Raw genomic sequence first — 9,377 nt, 5'->3', positions numbered from 1 at the left:
CAGTACTTTGGCCACCTCATGCGAAGAGTTGACTCATTGGAAAAGACTTTGATGCTGGGAGGGATTGGGAGCAGGAGGAGAAGGGACAACCGAGGATGAGATGGCTGGATGGCATCACTGACTCGATGGACATGAATCTGAGTGAACTCTGGGAGTTGATGATGGACAGGGAGGCCTGGGGTGCTGTGATTCATGGGGTTGCAAAGATTCGGACACGACTGAATGACTGAACTGAACTGAACTGAGTCCCCATTCTTAGGTGCAGTCTAAAAGTCACTTCATTAACATAGCAAAAACATTGTTATTACTTTTATGACTTAAGAAATTCCAAGGAGTTTTGGAGTTATGTGCCAGGAAAGGGGTCAAAGACCAAGTATATATATATTTTAAAAGATAAACTGAGCATATTAAATATTTTAAGAGTTTTATGTGAACAAAGCTTGATTTGGGCAGTACCAAACCAAAAGTGTTTAGGAATACTCTACCAGCAGAAGCTTGGGGAGAGGTTTCTTTTTAAAAATAATTATATTTATTTACTTTCAATTGATTGATGATTGTTTTACAAAATTGATTGGATTTTTGTTATACATCAAGATGAATTAACCATAGGTGTACATACGCCCCTCTCTCTAGAATCTCCCTCCCACTTCCCACCTTTCCCACCCCTCTAGGTTATTACACAGCTCCAGTTTGAATTCCCTGAGTCATACAGCAAATTTCCATTGGCTATCTATTTTACAGATGTTAGTATAAATGTCATGCTACTCTCTCCATTCATCTCATCCTCCTGGGGAGAGATTTTTATAGTCAACATAGCATTAGTACCAAATCCGTCCAATGGCCTCCCTGTGAAATTAGTTTAACTATTTCCCCCTTCTTTGTCATCTTCTCACACATGAGAGATTGATCACAAAATTGATATTAACTCTACTGTCAGTCACTATCAGAGTTAAGTTGTTCTTGTCTCATTGTGAAACTAAGGTTATTATGTCAGATCCATGGAGAATGGTTTTTGTTATTCATCTCATTGCTCATCCTGTTTGTTTTTCCAAGTGCAGTGAGACAATCTGATAGTAGTACTGTTGCTGGCTTGTTGCTGTTCAGTTGCTCAGATGTGTCCAACTCCCTGTGACCCCATGGACTGTAGCACTCCAGGCTCCCCTGTCCTTCACTAGCTTCTAGAGTTTGCTCAAATTCATGTCCATTGAGTCAGTCACACTATCCAACCATCTCATCCTCTGCTGCCCCTTCTCCTTTTGCCTTCAATCTTTCCCAGCATCAGGGTCTTTTCCAATGAGTTGGGTCTTGGCATCAGGTGGCCAAAATATTGAAGTTTCAGCTTCAGCATCAGTCCTTCCAATGAATAGTCAAGACTGATTTCCTTTAGGATTGACTGGTTTGATCTCCTTGCAATCCAAAGGATTCTAAGAGTCTTCTCCAGCACCACAGTTCAAAAGCATCAGTTCTTGGTCTTCAGCCTTCTTTATGGTCCAACTCTCACATCCATACAAGACTACTGGAAAATCATAGCTTTGACTATATGGACCTTTGTCAGCAGAGTGATATCTTTGCTTTTTAATATGCTGTCTAGGTGTGTCATAGCTTTTCTTCCAAAGAGCAAGCGTCTTTTAATTTCATGGCTGCAATCACCATCCACAGTGATTTTGGAGCCCAAGAAAATAAAGTCTGTCACTGATTCCATTGCTTCCCATCTATTTGCCATGAAGTGATGGGACTGGAAGTCATAATCTTAGTTTTTTGAATGTTGAGTTACTTTCATCAAGAGGCTATTTAGTTCCTTTTCACTTTCTGCCATAGGGGTGGTGTCATCTTCATACCTGAGGTTGTTGATAGTTCTCCCGGCAATCTTGATTCCAGCTTGTGCTTTATCCAGCTCAGCATTTCATATGATATACTCTGCATAGAAGTTAAATAGGCAGGGTAACAATATACAGCCTTGAGAGAACATAGTATACCAGGGAGACTACAATAACTATTGGGAGAGTGCCAATAGCCAGATATTTGAGAAAAGTAGAAGAATTCAGGATCCAGTTTGGTTTATAGATATATAACAACACCTCAAAAATAATAAGGAGAGCTAGAATATGATATCCACAAGACTGTGTTTTAATTTTTTGCTGAAATACTATTTTTCCCTCTGTAATCACCTTCATTGCTTTTTAAAAAATGTATTACCTATCATCTTTTGTGTTTTGTTTATATTTAATTTAAATTTATTTATTTTTAATTTTTGGAGGATAATTGCTTTACAGTATTTTGTTGGTTTCAGCCATAGGTATAAAAATGTATCCTCCCTCTTGAACCTCCCTCCCACCTCCCATCCCACCCCACCCCTCTAGGTTGTCACAGAGCACCTGATCTGAACTCCCTGCATCATACAGAAAATTTCCACACGCTATCTAATTTAACCTATGGTAATATATACGTTTCAATGCTACTCTCTCAATTTGTCCTGCCGTCTCCTTCCCCCACTGTTTCCATAAGTCTGTTCTGTATGTCTGCATCTTCAATGCTGCCCTGCAAATAGGTTCATCAGTACCATCTTTCTAGATTCCAAGCTTGCTCAATAGTTCAGACTCTTTGCAACCCCATGTATTGTAGCCCACCAGGCTCCTCTGTCCCTGGGATTTCCCAGGCAAGAATACTAGAGTGGGTTTCCATTTCCTTCTCCAGGGACCACCTTCATTTCTAGTAAAGATAATCATAATAGTGAGACTAATTTGTTTGCAGAATAAGTTTAGTCTCATTAAACTTGACCTGATTATTTACATAAGAGAAGTAGGAATGGTCACTGGCCATATACACTCTGCTGGAACTTTTCACAAGGAATCTTAGATTGGACTTTTAAAGCCATCTCCAGGCCAAGAAGACAAGCCAAGGATTTACCATCAATCATTGCCTATAAGCAACAGTTAGAACTGGATATGGAACAACAGACTGGTTCCAAATCAGGAAAGAAGTATGTCAAGGCTGTATATTGTCACCCTGCTTATTTAACTTATATGCAGAGTACATCATGAGAAATGCTGAGCTGGATGAAGCACAAGCTGAAATCAAGATTGCTGGGAGAAATATCAGTAACCTCAGATATACAGATGACACCAACTTATGGCAGAAAGTGACGAAGAACTAAAGAGCCTCTTGATGAAAGAGAAGGAGGAGAGTGAACAAGTTGGCTTAAAACTCAACATTCAGAAAACTAAGATCATGGCATCTGGCCCTATCACTTCATGGCAAATAGATGGGGAAATAATGGAAACAGTGACAGACTTTATTTCTGGGGCTTCAAAGTCACTGCAGATGGTGACTGCAGCCATGAAAGTAAAAGGTACTTGGTCCTTGGAAGAAAAGCTTTGACCAACCTAGACAGCATATGAAAAAGCAGAAACATTACTTTGCCAACTAAAGTCCATTCTACTCAAAGCTATGGTTTTTCCAGTAGTCATGTATGGATGTGAGAGTTGAACTATAAAGAAACCTGAGCACCTAAGAGTTAATGCTTTTGAACTGTGGTGTTGGAGAAGACTCTTGAGAGTCCTTTGGACTGTAAGGAGATCCAACCAGTCAATCCTAAAGGAAATCAGTCCTGAATATTCATTGGAAGGACTGATGCTGAAGCTGAAATTCCAATCCTTTGGCTACCTGATGCGAAGAACTGACTCATTTGAAAAGACCCTGATGCTGGGAAAGATTGAAGATAGGAGAAGGGGATGACAGAAGATGAGATGGTTAAATGGCATCACTGGCTCGATGGACATGAGGTTGAGCAGGCTGTGGGAATTGGTGATAGACAGGGAAGCCTGGCGTGCTGCAGTCCATGGGGTCTCAAAGAGTTGGACATGAACTGAACTGATTGCCTAAATTACCTATAGATTTGGGTGAATTCTCCCTTTTGGAAGTATGCAAAATATCTTGAGGTGCCTGGGCATGCCGTGAAAGTGACCTTCCTTACTCATCTGGTAAAACTGCTGGTATTCTGTAAGCACAGTACTAGGGCAGTTTTCCCAAGAGGCTTTTATTGACTCCATAAAGTCAACTGTAGTTCCTTAAAACTGTATGGCCATATCTGATTTATCCACATTCTCACATATTACATTCTAGTCAAAGCCTTTGTAATATAACCAGTGTTTCCAACTGTGTCCTGTTACAAGGAGAACAGGTTCTTATTGAACTTATGCATATAACTGTATTGCCATGAAAATAAGAATAGAGTTTCTGAATTATAGAGGGATCAGATAGGGAGAAAAAGATAAATATTTCATCTTTTTGACAAAAATGTGTTTTTACCAATTTGCTGAATAGCATAAGAGAAAAAGTTTTCCTAAAATTTGAGAAAACAAAACAAAGAACCACAGTGTTTCAAACAAAGATCTTAAAAAGTATAATCATCCTCATCAGTTCATTTAGTCCCATGTAATTAATTCTTGTTAACCTTGTTCTTTTGTTACCAGTTTTATGAAGCCATGAGTTTCTCCATTAGAATTCTGCAAAGTCTTACTCAGTTCAGTGCTATGATTTGAAAGTTAACAGAAACCTCTATCTGTTAGAGTCCCTTCCATGATTCTCCTTAAAGATGAAGTACTTTTGCAGGAGCATTTCTGTAAAAGCTTTGGAGTGAAACAATGTAAATGATAAAAGACTTAAAAATGGCCATGGTTAAATATCTCATGAGAGTTCATTATAATGCTATTGACAAGAAAACTTGGTTATTTCTTTGACATACAACATTTTAAGATAATCACTAGAACTACAAGTGATAACATTATCCTGGGACTTCTCAGGTGGTGCTAGTGGGATCCACCTGTCAGTGCAAGAGATGAAAGAGACATGGGGTTCAATCCCTGGTTGGAAAGATCCCCTGGCAGAGGGCATGGTGATCCATTCCAGTATTCTTGCCTGGAGAATCCCATGTACAGAGGAGCCTGGCAGGCTACAGTCCATAGGGTCACATACTAGGACATACCATATTTCTAGGACACTTAAATTGATATCATATATTCATACAAATCTAATGTAATTATTATTTCTTATTTGACAATGCTTCCCGTGTATTATAGCATGTAAAATAAGCCTAATTAGTTCAATATCTCTTTTTAAAAGGAGAGAGAACAAGTCTTTGGAGATTTTCCAGGGGAAATTACTCCCAGGTCAAAAAGACTTCATTTAGAATTTGAAGTTTGCAAAAATATCAAAAGGTTTTGGCTAAATAGGATCACAGATCATTATGAAACAATATATTTAATTATCTATTTCTCCAAAGTGACAAAGATTTTAAAGTCAAATACAGAAGTTTACATAGTTGTGAACAAAACTTAGCTCTTTTAATATTGAGAAGACTCAGTTTTCTTTAAGTATTTAAAGACCTGATAAAGACAATATAAATCACAGGAAATTATTTTATTAAAACACAAAATCTTTGCTCTAGGTAGATTACTTAAAAGGTAAAGAAAAATCAGAATCTCTTATTATCAAGAGGAGAAAACTTTGTCATTTTAGCAGATAAAAGGAGAATTAAGTTTTAGTTTTACATAAGCATATTACTATAATAAAGTTTATTTTAAATATCCTTATAATAACAATTCAATTTTAAAAGAATTTATTTATTTTTAATTGAAAGACAATTGCTTTACAGAATTTTTTGTTTTCTGTATCAACCTAGAGGGGTGGGATGGGGAGGGAGATGGGAGGGAGATTCAAGAGGGAAGGGACATACCTATGGCTGATTCACATTGAAGTTTGACAGGTAACAATTCAATTTTAGCTAGCTTCACTACCCACGTAAACTTTTATCTCTTTTTCTCTCTTCCCAACTTTCTATATCCATTTAGTTTAGTTCTTTGTCCTTTGTTCTCTTTTTTTCCCCATTCTGAAGTAATCAGCTTTATTTTAGAACAAAATTGCTTTCATTTCTCTTAACAGAAGTGCATCTCCATACCTCATAACCTTTTCTTAGCCAAAAACACATCTTACTTTCCTTGCATAGAGTTGTTTTCCTTATTATTCTAGTGGTTTTAATTACACATTAATTAGAATTCTCAATCCTTAGGAACCTTAATTTATAGTGAAAAATAAGAAGGAAGCAATTATGAACTGTCTTTTACCCCAGCAACAAACACATTCTTTATATGGCAAATTTATAAATACATATCATAATTTCTAGAAGCATATGCTCCCTCATAGCATCATTTTCCACTGAACACAAGCGTGTTTACTAACAGATCCAATTATCTTGAGTTCCTCTGTAATAACCCCAAAGCAGGTAGACCTATGTTCGGTAGTTAATATTTCAGTACTTTACCTTATTTTGGAGTGATCTACATATTCAGTGAATATCCATCATTTAACCCTCCATTTCAGTATAACTTTAAGATTTCAAGTTACCAAAAAGATTTTGGAAACTATTTTAAAGTAAGTATACCATAAAGCATAATTATTCTTTAAAAGTTCATTTATAAACTTTTATGTTACCTTAATCTATTAAATTTGCTTGTTCTTAACAATTATGCTTAAATTACTCATAAAAATTTTATACAATATTAAACAGCTCACCATTATCTTAAGATATATTTCTTATTGACAAATTCTGTAACAGAACCTGTTTTTTTAAATTTTAGTAACCTAAAGTAAGAGTATTACATTTTATGCTGATAACACCAAAGATATGCCTATTTTAATTAAACTAACAAACCTACAGGCTTCCCTGGTGGCTTAGATGGTTAAGAATCTGCTTGCAATGCAGGAAACCTGGGTTCGAACCTAAACGACCTTTTACTTACCGAAGATTATCCTAGATCATATGAAGTTGAAAAACATTTGCGTTAGTGTTTATATTTCTGAGAGTATACTTAATTTCTCAATTTATATGTGCGTGTTTGTGTTTCTTTTTTGTATGCTGCGCAACAGCCTACAGCTTGTGGGCTCTTAGTTCCTCTATCAGGGATTGACCAGGGCCCTCAGCAATGAAAGCTCCGAGTCCTAACCACTGGAGCACCAGGGAATTCCCCATGCTTATCATCAAGCCAGTTAAATAGAGCTCTCTAGAAACTAATCTTGCAATACTGTCCAGAGGTAGAAAAATATTATACGTCTGCTTTATATAAGAAAGGTGGAAGTCTCTCAGTCATTTCTGACTCTTTGCGACCCCGTGGATAGTCCATGGAATAGTTGACTCCAAATTGTATTTCTGTCAGATGATGTAAGTGTACTTTCTCAGTTGGCTTAAACTTTTACTAATGTTGTGGAGAAGATTTTTAAGATTTTTCATTTGTTTAGTTTCCAAATAGCATCTCCCCCACTTTTATTTTTCTCTTCTGATTTAGAATTACTTCCCTGAAGTTTGCTTTTCAAAGAGATGGTCCTCAATTCCAAGAGAAGACTGGGTAGAACATTTACATTTCAAAGACATAGGGAAATAATTCAGCTTCCTTCAAGAGGACTTTTGCTCCTAAATCTAGAATTTTACAATACCTACAAGCCTTTTGAGATGAATAGAGGAAACTTGGGTTTGGTAAAATGGATAGGTGGGCTTTGAATTGTCTCTAGAGCAGCAGTTTGGTTCTTATAAAGACTTGATTTTTAAGACAAGTACAGTTATTTTTAATTCCTTAAAGAATTGGGTTGCTGCTTGAATGATATCAAGCCTGACCCATCCAACTGCCTTATCTCGCTTCTTCATGTCAAGGAGAAGTTCTTTTTAACTAATATGGAAGCCAAAGATCCCTATATTCTAGATTTAGAGCTATTTGCCTTTGAATGGTTTTCTTTTTTTTTTTTTTTTTCCCTTCTGGGTACATAATTTCTTTTAGCTTAGGGGAAAAGGCCTTAAAAACAAAAGAACAAAAGCAAAACAAAACAAAACCAAAAAACTCTTCCTATCAGGCTCTGAATATTAGCTTCTGGTTTATCCAACTTTTGACCTTAGAATTACTTTAAAGAATCCTTTCAAATGTCTTGTAGGTTTTTCTGGCAGTACCGAGTAACACCATGGGCTTAAGAAGCATCCCTAAAGAGGTACAAAAGATACTGTTTTCTTAAATCCAGAGCCACTCCCCAAGATTGCTAAAGGAAAGAAAGACTTAGACGATTTCCCTGAGAGCTGGCAGCAGTGAGTAAGACCTTAGCCACAAATAGGGTGCCACCCACATTTCTGCCCGCAGCCTGATGGTTGCCAAGACAAGTTCTCATGACACGAAATGAGGCAAACAAGAAGGTAGTAGCTATCGCTGGGAGAGAAAGCACTGGCAACCAATGGCTACCTGAAAGCAGATTTACAAGTCACAATTCAAAGACCTTATTCTCAAAAAAATTTTTTCTGCCTGCCAATCTGATTGGAATGGAGAGGACAATGTGAAATTTTACCTTCTTCTCTTGACCAGGCACCATAGATAGAGATCTAGAAGGGCTGAGTTTGCTAAGAATTCTCACCCATTGCTAGCTTCTGCCAGGTTTTCCAGAATCCCATATACAGGCTCTGCAGCAAGTGGGGGTATTCCAGTGGGTCTCATCATGGGCACCAGAAACAGTAGAGGAGGAAAGGAAATTTCCCTCCACCTTCAGTTGGCTGAGACCCCATTTTCTCTGTGCACCTCCTAAATAGTTGTTTATCTAGGTTGGAAGTTCTCCTCTGTGGCCACTGTAATTCAAAATTATCTTTGGTAAAGTTAACCTGCTTACTCAGCCTTAACACAAAATTTTATTCACCCGAGGCTTCACACTGATCTGCATCCAGTTGAAGTAGACTGGTTTCTAAGTTGAACCCAGTCTGACTCTGGCCAGTTTCTGGACCTAGTCTGGAAAAAGAAATGTTAAAATAAAGTCTGAAAGTTCAAAATGCAAAAACCGCACAGGTAGGAGAGAAGTACTTACCCAGCACCTCCAAAGGTGCAGCAAATTCAAGGGGCTCAGCAAGTAGCTTCCCCTGGTTGTTCATTTCTCCTGGGGACTGAGGGGACTTTCCTTCAGTTCCCTCTTCTGATGTCAAAACTGTCAAAAGAGAAATTGAAACATTAACATTTTTATGCATTTACTTGAGCAAAAATAGATTGAATCAGGCAGCACCAAACCAGAAGTGGTTAAGAGCACTAACGGAGTGGAAGCTTGGAGAGAGGATTTTTTAAGAGGAAAAGCAGAAGAAAAGTAAGGAAGTTGCTGATTGGTGATAGCTTAAAGGCTAGTGGTTGTTCATAATTGAGTGTCCTTGGTGGTTTTAATTTTGTAACCTTGGAACATTTATAAGCTTAGATTTTGATTTGCTTATGTAGCTATGTCACCATAGCCTTAGAGTCACATCAGTCTAATGGCCTTCTTGTTTAATTAATTTAACGATTTCTTATTATAAATCACAATATCATAATGTC

At 37.4% G+C, this 9,377-nt stretch overlaps 1 long non-coding RNA gene across 1 annotated transcript; it reads right to left on the bottom strand.

Annotated features, from left to right (window-relative positions):
- Positions 1 to 506: 506 nt before the first annotated feature.
- Positions 507 to 8,964, bottom strand: LOC132659255 (uncharacterized). Its single transcript, XR_009599479.1, has 2 exons — positions 8,887 to 8,964; positions 507 to 1,917 (listed from the first exon to the last, which is right to left on the bottom strand). It is a non-coding gene; the product is annotated as an uncharacterized LOC132659255 (long non-coding RNA).
- Positions 8,965 to 9,377: the final 413 nt, after the last annotated feature.

This window comes from Ovis aries, chromosome 2 (genome assembly GCF_016772045.2).
Source record: "Ovis aries strain OAR_USU_Benz2616 breed Rambouillet chromosome 2, ARS-UI_Ramb_v3.0, whole genome shotgun sequence".
Taxonomy (NCBI): Eukaryota; Metazoa; Chordata; class Mammalia; order Artiodactyla; family Bovidae; genus Ovis; species Ovis aries.
Note: the sequence above shows the minus strand (reverse complement) of the source record. Positions and strands in the feature narration are given on the sequence as shown.